We start from the raw sequence: 13,518 nt of genomic DNA on the forward strand, positions 1-13,518 counted from the left end.
TTTCACAAGATACATCCTCCCTTGCATCCAGGACCCAGCAGGTGGTCAAGAGACAGCTGTGACACAGTGGGGAGGGGTGGGTTGGACTTCCAGGCTGAGTGTCCACATAAGGCCCTGGAGGAGCGGGAAAGCGCCAGGGGTGGGAAGGAGGGCGGGTCCAGGGCCTCCAATTATACTTTTGCTCCTGGTCCCTTTAGACAGGGTTGAGCCCACTTCTGTCCATTTGATATACACATCTAGTGGGGTCCAAGCTATGGGCAGGGTGATGGCTACAAAAGAATATATGCTTTCTACGAAAATTTTAAATATTTGATACTAACATGTTAGGCTGGATTCCAGAATCACTTGCCTTATTCTAAGAAATTCCAACATTACAGTTGTCAATGAAAGAAAGTAATAGTCATCAGATTCTCTAGGTATAATTTCAATTCCAGGAACCTTCTGAATGGCTATAAAATAGGTTTTAAACTTTTTATCATCTCCTTGTTCTTAAAGCATCCCACAAATAGCAGGTATCAAGACTTTGGAGAGACCACTGATTGGAAATTACAAGTCAGCGTTTCTAACATAATACCTCATAAGAAAAAGTTATTTGTGAATTTACGCTTTTCATTAAAACATCTGAAAACATTTTATTTGGAAATTCAATACTTAGTTTTCTTCCCAATACTTTTTCTTTTCTCTTCTTCTTTTTTTAAAACTTATTTTATTGAAGTATAGTTGATTTACAATGTTGTGTTAATTTCTGCTGTACAGCAAAGGGATTCAGTGATACATATATACACATTCTTTTTCATATTCTTTTCCATTATGGTTTATCACAGGATATTGCATATAGTTCCCTGTGCTATACAGTTGCTTATCCATCCCATATATAATAGTTTACATCTGCTAATCCCAAACTCCCAATCCATCTCTTCCCCAACCCCCGTCGCCCTCGGCAACCACAAGTCTGTTCTCTGCATCAATGAGTCTGTTTCTGTTTCGTTATTTTCTCTTCTTTTAATACAAAGTATATGTATTGAAATTTTTTTCACGAAATTCCATATGGATGCCCCCAAATCCTATCTAATTTACCCAAGTACCTACCACACAAATATCACACATACATAATTAAGTGAAAAAAGGTGAGAAGCATATACCCAGCTAGACAGAGTGGAGAAGGATACTCCTTCCCATCACATGCAGTGTGTCTTCAGGTCACAAATGTCTATTATTTCTGACTTTTATTAGAAGTATATCCTTTTATAAAGTGGATTTTCTTCCTTTGTACAATTTTAAAAACAGATTTTCCCCCTCAACAGATCAGCTTCAAACTTTTTAAAACATTTTCCTAACATATAATTATCATCTTCCAAAGATCCAAAAGTGCTGTCAATGTGACTGAAATCAGAACGTAAATATTTTATAAACAGCTGTCAAATCTCAACTGGCAGAAAACAAAAACCCCCCGAATTACTGTAATCTAACCACGAGGCTACATCATTTAATTGACAGATAAGACATTTTTCGAGCTTCCGTTTTCCCATCAGCATTTTAATACATTTGCATGGTGTGCCATCCTGGATCGTCCCTGTGACAACTGACTTGGAAGATGGAATTAACTCTGAAGCTCTCTAAGGGAGAAGCCTAGCACAGTAATTGAACTCAGTTTCATGGAACATTTTTCACACTCACTGTATTTGGAATGTCTGTTACTAACAGGGACTAAATATTGGCATCATGGGAATATTATGTTGGCCACTGGAAAAAAAGGCAGCTTTGCTCTTAGTAGTTCGATAATTTATTATTTCATTCTTTTGGGCCTTCATTCAACAAACATTTCCAATCATCTATGTGCCAGGCTTAACTAATAAATCTACGTAAGATCCAAAGAACTGGGCTCTGTCACCCCTCACCATAGATCAGAAATGCCACTAGTGCCAATACCAAAAGTGGTCCCTCCCAACGATTTACTGCTATTTTCTGTGTGCACTGTTGTCTGTCCCTGTTCTCAGAATTTGTTTTTTCATCTTTTTTTTTTTTTTTTTCTTTCCAGTCTAGAGCAATAAACCCATCGGGGGCATCTATAAGCACTGTTTAATTTCTTTTGGGATATTTTGCCTAAGGCATTTTTTGACTCTACATTCATTCATTCATTAAATATTTACTAAGCTTCTTGCAGGGGACAGGCATCTTTATAGGTATTGCGGTTCAGGCAGTGAGGAAAAGAGACCAGAGAGGCCCTGCCCTCAAGGAGCTTAGACCATACAACAAACCATAAACACATGTCAGAATTCTTCATGTCTTGCCTAAATCCCTTAAGCTATACAAATAAGTACTTTTTCCATATGGGGGTATTTTAATATGCCTTAAAAATAAAACTTCTAAGTCTTTTTTTTTTTTAATACTTACTTTATTTATTTATTTGGCTGCGTCGGGTCTTAGTTGCAGCACACGGGATCTTTGTTGCAGCATGCGGGGTCTAGTTCCCTGACCAGGGATCGAACCCGGGTCTGCTGCACTGCAAGCATGGAGTCTCAGCCACTGGACCACCCGGGAAGTCCCTAAAACTTCTAGTTTTTAAATGGAATTAAACTTGGAATAGTGCTCATTTAGAGACAGTGGTTAGGGAAGATTTGCAGCTGAGATCTCAATGGGAAACTTCAGGGACAGAACCCTGCAAGCCAGGGGACTGCCGTGCCAGGGCCCTAGGGAGACAAGAACACAAAGGAACAGAATGAAAGACAGGGCCACTGGTGTTGAGGAAGCAGGGAGAAAAGGCACAAGTAGAAGCCTGATTGTATCAGATAGGTAAGACGTGGTCATGTGTTTGGGTTCTACTCTAAATGCAGAGAAAGGAGTTGAAGGGTTTTGAGCAAGTCTCAGGAGAATAACAAGCTCTGATCTAGTTTCCCCAGACACAGGTCTTGCACACAGAAGGGATTTTGGTGTGGCAAGAATAGAAGCCAGGAGACCACCAGGAAGCTTACACAGTTGTCCTGGCAAGAGAGAATGATGACTTGGAGCAGGGTTGTAACAGAAGATACAGAAAGAAATTAAGAATTTCAGGATGTATTTGAAATAAAGGACAGCAAAAGGAAAATAACTGATAACTCTTTAGTTTAATGGCCAAAAAGAAAAAAGTTGACTTTAGTAGACACAGCATTTCCCTGCATTAGCAATGGACATCCAACAAGGTAAGTTATTATTTTATATTAAGAGAATATCAGAATATCATACACCCTCCATTTACAAACAAAGAGCAAAGGTCCAGAGAGGTGAAGGAGCTTTTTTGTGCCTCCAAAGAGCTGGCTGTCACCTGCATTTCCCATCTCCTAGTTTCCAGCCCAGGGACTTTTCCATTATCCAGCACCTCCTCCCCCAACTCAGCTCAGTACCTTATTCAATATCTTGCATGTCTTTCTTTGGAAAGGAATTTTATTACATAATTTATCTTTTTCCTGCATTTTTTTCTGAGCCTACTGAGTGAAGTAATAGACACCGTTAGAAGGAAAGTATTTAATATTAGGACAGTAGCTTAAAAGCTTAGTTTTGGTGGCCATATTTAGACCATTAGTCCTAAACTTTTGTTTCAAAAGAACAAAAAGCAAAATAAAAAACTTGGAATTCGTATTTCTTTCACCTGCTTTCATAGGCAATTTCAATTCATCCTGATTCCCCCAAACCAGAGTTTTCTCTTTCCTTTTTTTTTTTTTTGCGATACGCGGTCCTCTCACTGTTGTGGCCTCTCCCGTTGCGGAGCACAGGCTCCGGACACGCAGGCTCAGCGGCCATGGCTCACGGGCCCAGCAGCTCCGTGGCATGTGGGATCTTCCCGGACCGGGGCACGAACCCGTGTCCCCTGCATCGGCAGGCGGACTCTCAACCACTGTGCCACCAGGGAAGCCCCTCCTTCCTTTTATTTAAAAATATGGAACAGCCCCAGTTCACTTAGTTTTATAAATGGATAATCTAGTGGAATTTCTGTATTATTGAAGGACATGCAAAGGATTAGTGCACTGATGATGCCACAAAAACAGTACAGGCTCCTGGCATCATAATGCCAGGACCAGCACTGACGTAGCAGAGTACCGGGAAGGGCACCTGACAGGTCCAAGTTCAAACCTTGCCTTTGACACTTACTATCATAGGACAAAGTTGTTACATCTCAAAGCATCAGTTTCCTCACTGTAAAACGGGGATCATAATACTTACCCGGATGGCACTACTGTGCAGACTAAATAAGGTATAGAAATACTTATCTAGCACCATGACCAGATATGAATGCTAGAATCAGCTAAGTCTGCATTTGACTCCGAGTATCAGAAGACCTAACAAGCTTGTGTAAGGGATTTATTTGTCTCCTTCAACAGGAAATGTAATGGTAACTTCACTAGAGCTTAAGAGTGTCATCAAGGTGTCAAGCTCCTTTTACCTTTCTGCTCCAATATCCCTGGTTGTGGTTTTTGTCCTTGTGATTACAAGATGGGGGCTGTGCTTTGTATTAATCATGTTTTTATTTTCTGTATTTTATGATGTTTTGACATCTTAAAAGCTGCTGACCGGGGAGAAACTGTCCGTCCCAAGACTAGCCAATTCTTAGAAATAGCAAAGGGTTTGGCCTGGAGCACATCTTTCGCGTGGAAACCAAACAATCCTGAGTGTATAGTCCCATCCACCTTCTTATCTAACTCACAAACCAAGTCAATATTTCCCCTGCCTAAATCAACACCCTGCCAAGTACCAGGCAACCAGAGACCACCCTTGCAGCCCAGGGCCCATCGACATTATTCTAACTGGCCAATCCTAATCTGTTTACCCTGCCCTGCCTCTCCTTTCCTGAGGAAACTCCCAAGAAAGACACTGACCTAGACTTTCTCCTCATTTCTGTTTTCTGCCCCTTGACCAGACCTGGTCTTCCTCAGATGGCCCTTCATGGAGTGCCCCCTTCTCTCGGGAAATGCAAGTAATAAATTCTTCTTCCAGTGACACTGACTTCTCTGTGTCATCACTCAGTCACTTCCATAAATTAAGACCCTGCAGCTACAAATTTTAGAACTACTTTTCAGGTAGAAAGATGGGACAATAACAAAGGAAAATGTTCCAAACATATTCTCCTCTTGAAGCTCTGCTCTTTTATTTCAGGAAGGGAATTAATTCAGGAAGGGAAACCCTCCCCAGGGTGCATCACTCAGAACTCATTAGCCAGAAACGGGTCATGTGGCTGCAGCAAAGGAGTCTGGGAAGTCTTATTGTCCTTCAAAACTTCAGGAATTTTTAAGAAAGGAATAGGGGAGAATGTATATTGGGTAGGCTATCTGCACTGTCTGCTGAATAGAAAAAGTATTATGAACAATAACGTTTAAAAAGGATTGAGCTTTTTCACAATGTTGCTCTTTCTTCATACTTACAATCGGATTTTGTACAGGATTCCAAATAAGGTGATATAAATAATCAAAAGATAATATTTAAGCTATGAATTAGACAAGCTATAAGGTCCTATATTTGCTAAAACGTCAAACATTTTCCACTATTTAAAAAACCCTCACATTACTACAGTTAAGATACAATACGTTTTTGAAATAAAATCAACTTATTTCATATTTCAACAAATTCCTTCATTGTAATTTTGAATCTGATGAACAAATTAGTAAAAAAAAGTACCTTTACTGAGACACAAAAAGTTGAGCATGACTTATTTATATTAAGATGCACACAGTAACAATTATAAATTGTACTGAAAAACACCAACCTAGAAATTCCTATTCTTCATTAACCTCTGCTCACAGATCAAGCCATCAGCCCCCTTTTTAAAGCAAAGAACTCAACTCAAAAAAAGATCTTACCTTACAGTACCCTAGTGGAAGTTCTGAATGTCATGTATTTCGTCTCTAATCAGAAAACAGGTGCTAGAAGAGAACAAGAAAATAGGGTTTAAACTAAGCCAGGACCCTGGAAAAGGGAAAGTCACTAGGTTACACACAATGATTTCTAAAAATGTAAGAACATCACAGAATTTTCTAGAAAGTGACTTCAAAGATCATGGTGCCCAACCGCCTCTCGTAACTGATGAGGACACAGGTGGTCAGAGAGTTAAGGCACCTGTTATTGGCAAAAGAAACACATCTATTGACTTCGGATGAAAGGCTCTTTCTGTAGTTCCACTCCTCATACCTGCCAAAAATCCAGTCACAGTGAAAGGACATAAAGTAAGAAGAAGAGAAAAAAAAAAAAAAGTTGCTCATCCCTTAATTTTACATGTTAGTGATGGTGCCTTCCTTTTTCAGTAAATGACTTAGTGCTGTCGACTTTCAAAGAGAAGTCACAGGAATGACCCTTAGAAGTTCCAGTCCACTATCTTCTCCCAGACACTACTGGAAGTATATACACACCATTATCTTATGATTAGTTCAATTCTCACACAGAGATAGGATCAAATCCTTATAAATTGAATTATAATTGACATGCAATATTAGATTAGTTTCAGGTGTGCAACAGTGATTTGACATTTGTATACATTATGAAATGGTCACCGCGATAAATCTAGAGACCATCTGTCACCATACAAAGTTGTTACAATATACTGACCATATTCCCCATGCTGTACATTACATCATTCTGACTTATTTTACAATTGGAAGTTTGATCCTCTTAATCCCCTTCACTTATTTCACCTGTTCCCCCATCCCTCTCCCCTCTTGCAACCACCAGTTTGTTCTCTGTGTCTATGAGTCTGTTTGTGTTTTATTTTGTCCATTTGGTTTTTACATTTTGCATATAAGTGAAATCATACAGTATTTGTTTTATTCTCTCTGGCTTATTTCACTTAGCGTAGTATCCTCTAGGTATACCTATGTTGTCACAAACGGCAAGATTTTATTCTTTTTTATGGCTGAGTAATATTCCAGAATACCACCTTTTTATCCATTCGTTTATCAATACACACGTCAGTTGCTGCCACATCTTGGTTACTGTAAATAATGCTGCAATGAACATAGGGGTGCATATATCTTTTCAAATTATTTTTTTTGTGTTCTCCATATAAAAACCCAGAAGTAGAATTGCTGAATCATATGGTAGTTCTACTTTTACTTTTTTGAGGAACCTCCATACTGTTTTCCATAGTGGCTGCACCAATTTACATTCCCACCAACAGTTTACGAGGGGCTCCCTTTTCTCCACATCCTCGCCAACACTTGTTTTTCTTGTCTTTTTTTTGTTTTCTTGCAGTACGCAGGCCTCTCACTGTTGTGGCCTCTCCCGTTGCGGAGCACAGGCCCCAGACACGTAGGCTCAGCAGCCATGGCTCACAGGCCCAGCCGCTCCGCGGCATGTGGGATCTTCCCGGACCGGGGCACGAACCCGCGTCCCCTGCATCGGCAGGCAGACTCTCAACCACTGCGCCACCAGGGAAGCCCCTTGTCTTTTTGATAACAGTCATTCTGACAGGTGTGAGGTGGTATCTCACTGTAGTTTTGATTTGCTTTTACCTTATGAGTAGTGGTGTTGAGAATCTTTTCATATGCCTGTTGGCCACCTGTATATCTTCTATGGAAAACTGTATCTGCAGGTCTTCTGTCCATTTTTAAATTTTATTTTATTTTATTTTTTGCGGTACGCGGGCCTCTCACTGTTGTGGCCTCTCCCGTTGCGGAGCACAGGCTCCGGACGCGCAGGTTCAGTGGCCATGGCTCGCGGGCCCAGCCGCTCCGCGGCACGTGGGATCCTCCCGGACCGGGGCACGAACCCGTATCCCCTGCATCGGCAGGCGGACTCTCAACCACTGCGCCACCAGGGAAGACCACCTCTGTCCATTTTTTAATCGGGTTGTTGGTGTTCTTTTTTTGACATTCAGTTGTATAAGTTTTTAAAATATATTTTGGATTTCAGTCCCTTGTCAAATACATTGTTTGCAGATATCTTGGGATATAATCAAATCTTAAAGAAAATGCCCTAACCCCTCTTTGGACACTGATATTCACATTTTAAAGTGTACAGAGCCAGACATTTGGGCCAGAATCTTAGAAGAGCATCTCTCTTAGAAGGTTGATCCAGAGAAGGAAAAAGGCACCAAGTTCCATGAGAGGAGGAGGGAAGTGTGTTCTTGTGAGGGATGTCCTTGAGGACAAAGCATCCGTCTGGAAGGAACAGTAAGTGCTACAGGAGAACTTGAGGATGAGACCTGATAAGATATTACTGGATTTTTCAAAGGAGGACTCTGCAGTTTCTAGAGAGGTGAAGGGTAAGTCAGATGACAGGAGGATGAGAAGAGGCTGCGAGGTGAGAAGTAGAGGGATCCTAGGGGCATGTGCAGGGGGATTTCCTCAGCAAGGATGCAAGGAACTCCTCTGAGAGTCTGTGACAGGATAAGCCCAGAGGTGGAGAAATGTTTGATTAATAATTTAAAGAGTTTTACTTTACATGTCTTTTTTAAAAAAAGTATCAACCTGCAAAGGATTGGGAAAAAAGAAAAGAAAAAAAAGTCATTGGTCCTTCACAGCTGGAGAAGCAGTATCTCAGGGAACATCAGCCACTTTCTTGGCTCAAATCCACTCGTCCCCCCACGCCCAGAGCCTCTCCCTCTACTACTGCTCCCAGCACTGGAACTATCAATCAAGGGACCCTCTCCTCCTTTTGGCAAAAGGCGGGCACCTGACTCAAGCGAGGCCTCTCAGATTGCTCCTCCCTTGGGGGCCCCAGTCTGAGAAGTGTGTCCTAAGGAAGGAAGTGGCTGGAGCCATTCTTTCATGGAGCCATTCACTTTATGCGTGGGGAAACTGAGGCTGAGGGTGTGAGTGAGCAGAGGTCACTTGAATCCAGGCTGTCTGTCTCTTTCCACTCATTGCCCTGCTCCTTTTAGATACAAGCATCTCCTTAGGAAATAGTATCTCTACGATGGGAACTTCAGGAGAAAATTCAACAGTGTATTAACACACCCATTCCTACCAGAGGAAGTGATGGGTAAGTCATCAAACAAGGAAAATCAACCTTGTTGCCAAAAAAATGCAATCCATAAAAGTCTAAAATAAAGAAAGTATAATCAAGGAAGTCTACCAAAAACCAATATGGAGGCCTCTTTAATACTGATTTCTGTCTCTCCTCTCTATCTAACAAATAGACGTTTTCTGCCATACGGGGCATGCCAGTGAGCCTAGAATTCATCTTTCACCATAGATTCCTTATCGAATCTAACGACTTAAAGGGCAAGTGCTCAGTGAATTCCACTAAGCACGTGCCGGTCTTTTCACAGTAACTTACTAAGTGTCTTGCACCTAGTAGTTGCTCAATATGTCTTTGTTATATGGGTTTTATCATTAAAATTAATAAATATCCAGGACACACTTGTCTAATTTACAATTAAGAGTGTCCCAACATGCCTACATATTGAGATTCACATAACTGAAAATAAGCAAATACATATCTCTCAATAATAAAAATTAAGTGGCACGATTAATGACAAAAGAAACGAACACCATTCAGTCATTAACGTGTCTGCTAATAAAAAGACCTTATTCGCTAAATGAATTGGAGAACAATAAATAAGACTGAACACCCTGAAGTTTATCTAAGTTTCTCTAGATTAGATTCAGCAAAGCACTCATTTTGAAAACCAGCGAGGGAACTGGCTTTCATCCTAGCTTCACATTCACTCTACTGCAAATCAATTGCACATGACATTCATTTAGGGGTAAGCTTCAAATCTCTCAGTATAACTGACAGGTTCTTCCAAATCCCAGTAAACATGGTTCAAAAGGTTTCATAATCAAAATATAATTGGCGATTCTAGAGGTCATTGTTGTAATTATGCAGTTAGCCAAATAATGAGGAAAACAAAGCCAGAGACAGAATAACTTCTAGTATTTGGTGGAAATTAGACCCCAAACTCTCAGGGAGGACCTAGAATATTCCCCTATTTAATTTCACAACGTATCTTTAGTCTTTTAACCTCCTTATCTGATAACAAGTGCTTTGACAAAGTTGAGCCTGACAGCCTATTTCATGGGAATAGGATAAATATAGTTCCAAAAATGTATATATTATGCTAGGTCTGGTTTGCATTCAGTTCTTATCCAAAAACAGCATTCACTAAATATCTTTGCTCATTCAGATTTGCATTTTTATTTGTTCCCTTCAGAGCCCATCTTCTCTTTTTTATCCACACCATCTAGAGAGGGAGAGACAGAACTAATGAAAACATGCAACAGTTCTTACGAATAAACTCATTCATTCCTTTGTAACTGAAGGAAAACAAAAATCACAGCAGGTGAAAGAGGGTGAGAGAATAAGTGTTGTTTCCTGTGTGCCAGACTGGTATTACTCCCAATTTGCAGAGGCGGCTCAGGGATCAAATAACTGTCTCCAAGTTGACCAGTTAAGGAACTAGCTTAGATCCTTTCCATTTCAAATTCCATTTAATAATAGTAGGAACAACAATAGCAACAACAAACATTTACTGAATGCTCTCCATATTCCAGGCGCTATTCCAAGCCCTTGACATACACCCAATCATTTCATCATCACGGCCCTATCTATTGCTACCCGCATTTTATAGATAAAGAAACAGATGCTTGCTTGCTCTGTGTAGAACCACAGCTCTACAGGGATTGTCGAGAGAAAACTTGGTGCTGCTTCATGTTTTTCCATTTACCATTATCCTCCTCTCTCTATCATCCTTGTTTTACTTCATCTTGCTTATGAAATGAACACAACTCCTGGTCTGAATGAGTAGAGAGGTTCCTTTGGTCCATCAATCACTACAAGGATTCTGGGAAGTCATTTGGCTGTTTTGGTCAATAGGCCTTGCTCAGAGCAGCACAACAAGCGTTCCTGGTGGACACCAAGTGTTCTAAGATAGGCCCTACCTGGGCATTCCTGAGAGCACAACACTGTGGGAGGGAGGAGACCGCAAATGGGAATGGCATTTTGGAGCTAAAGAAAATCATCCACTTTGGGAGTTTTTTTTTTTTTCAATCAGTGAGTATTGTATCACTACTGACTTCAGCGTGGAGACAAACAATGTTGCCTGCCACAACAGTAAACAAAGGATATTGTGGCCATCAAGCCGTCAGCCCGCTGCAGCTGTCCCCTGACTGTGCACCCTGAGGGGATTCAGGATGGAAAAAAGCAAGACACTGTCCCTAGATAGTTAAGATGCACATCAAAGGAATGGTTTCAATGAGTCTAGATTCTTGCATCTTCCTATACATAGAAAAATGCTAAATTCATTAACTTGACATGTCTTTCTTTAATTAACAGTAATCTTTTGATGTTCCGACTGCCTAGCTATTTTGCAAAAACTCTTTTGTATCCCGGCTCCTCCCTCACCTCTTCAGAGCAATCCCTCAGAGGCTGTCACCTAGGCTTAAGTATGTCTGCCGAATAAACGTAATCCTCAATTTTTAGCTCGTGCATTTTTTTCAGTCGACAAGTATCTAAGGAGACACTGCAAACCCAGAATGAGATCCAGGGGGCCAGGCTGGCTGACGGGGAGCACAGTTTCAGAAGCCTTCCAGGCAGGTTCCACACTTGTTATCAAGACGGCAGCCAACTTGGTGGTTCATATAAGCTGACAAGACCTCAGCCAGTGGTTGGGAACGTGGGCAAGATTCAGTATTTTGGGGTGAGCGGACTGGTAATGGTGGAGCAGATCAGATCATTAAGTCCCTTACCTTCACAAGAGGTGTGCTGGCGAGGCGGTGGATGGCATCTACATTTAAATTAGAATGAGGAGAGCAAACCAGGATTTGGGGAAGATAAACTACAAACTGTCTCTTGCCAAGGCCTACCCCAGATCTCTTGTTGGTTCTCCCAGAAACTAACAGAAGGGGATGAATCTCCTCATTTACTGCACAGAGACTGGGCAGGCCTGAGACCCGCAGTCTGCTAGTTTTCAATTCTTACCACAACCTGAGCCTGAGGCCTGCAGGAGTGGATACTGAGACTCCTATAAAGTCTCATTAGGCCAAGAGTTCTAGAAATTCGAGGCACTAACAACAGACAATTAAGCGAAAAGTATTGTTCTCCATTTCAATTTTGACAGAGTCTTAATGGGAGAAGGAAACAGTACCCCCATTCATGGAAAAGGACCGCTTGTCAATCTAATTTGAGCAAACCTAATCTCGTACTGCTGAGGTAAGAGTTGGAGGCTAACTTCAGCTAGACACACAAAACAGGGTGAAGAGTATTCCCCAAATTTTGTAATTTCACTTTTTGCTCTGTGGACACAGAAAAGTGACTGAAAGGAACTTAACCAATAATATGAATGCTTGTTGGTTAGTTCTTTCTGTAATTAGATGTGAGTTTTGTGTTCTATATTTTAATTGGTTTTATAATTCTGAAAAAAAAAGTATTTAACAACTCATTAGTATTTCTACAGCGCCAGTTAAAGAACAGAAACTTGATGACATTTAACATCTAACTGAGGTTTAAACAGCTCTTTCAACACTAAAGCTATTTTAAAAGTAAAACTTTTTAAAAGATAGTTTTAAATGTAACCCTTTAGAAAGATATATGCATATATATATTGCATAAAATGTTAACCATAAAGACATTTTAACAATTTAATGAAATAACGCATGACTTTATAAAATCAGACTTTAAAGATTATGACTGCTGGCTGGAAAAGGCAGTTAAATGTCACTTCAATTTATTGCTTTTACTAAAAGATGCACTGAAAACTCAGAAAGCAGAAACTTAGCATGAAGTGAAACATACACAACTTTAGTATCCTACAGTATCCTATGCCTATTTTTCTCCCTGTTATGGACTAAACTGTGTCTTCCTCAAAGTCATAATAAGTTGAAGCCCTAACCCCCAAGGTCGTAGGGTTGGGCCCTCATCCAATAGGACTGTGTCTTTATAAGAAGAGGAGGAGATACCCAGTGCTCTTGAGAACAAGCTCTCTCTTGCTCTCTCTCTACCGCCACCCCCCATGCATAGAAGAAAGGCCACACGAGGACACACTGAGAAGGCACTGTCTGCAAGCCAAGGACAGAACCCTCCCCAGAAACCAACGCTGCTGGCACCTTGATCTTGGTCCATCAGCCTCCAGTTTAAGCTTAATCTGGTATTTTGCTATAGCAGTCCTAGAAGACTAAGACACTCCCAATTTTCTATTCAGTCCTACAGTGAACAAAAGCCTTTGGAAGATTATGTCTAGCTTTATCTGTAGGTTTGGCTTTTATTTTTCTTTAAAATCATAAAATCATAGAATGTTGAAGCTGAAAAGAATTAAAGAATCACTTAGCCCAAGTCCTACCATTTCTAAATTTTGTCCTTGTCTTCCAAGTGGTGGATTTAAAATAAAACATGACCTTTGAGTAGAACATGTATGATGACAGAAGAGAAATATCCCTGTTTGCTAACTAACACCTTTCGGTATAAGGATAAAAAACAAACAAGCACATTTCAAAACCACAGCTCCTTTCATAACAATTAATTTGAAGGCAACTCATACCACTGGATATTCTGTGAGACCTATTATCTGAATGAGAGGGTGAAAGAGTAATTTACTGCATGTGATTCACCATAATATTT

The 13,518-nt window shown here is 40.5% G+C and overlaps 1 protein-coding gene across 6 annotated transcripts in view; it reads right to left on the minus strand.

Moving 5' to 3' along the window:
- Window positions 1–13,518, minus strand: part of CHRM3 (cholinergic receptor muscarinic 3) — a 538,512-nt gene that overhangs the window by 299,383 nt on the left and 225,611 nt on the right. For all 6 annotated transcript variants that reach the window (XR_009559345.2, XM_060286381.1, XM_060286380.1 and 3 more), the window contains exon 3: window positions 5,829–5,891. The gene's annotated coding sequence lies outside the window, so the exon portion shown is untranslated. The remainder of the gene's footprint in view (window positions 1–5,828; window positions 5,892–13,518) is intronic.

The sequence above is a fragment of the Globicephala melas genome, chromosome 16 (assembly GCF_963455315.2).
Source record: "Globicephala melas chromosome 16, mGloMel1.2, whole genome shotgun sequence".
Classification (NCBI taxonomy): domain Eukaryota; kingdom Metazoa; phylum Chordata; class Mammalia; order Artiodactyla; family Delphinidae; genus Globicephala; species Globicephala melas.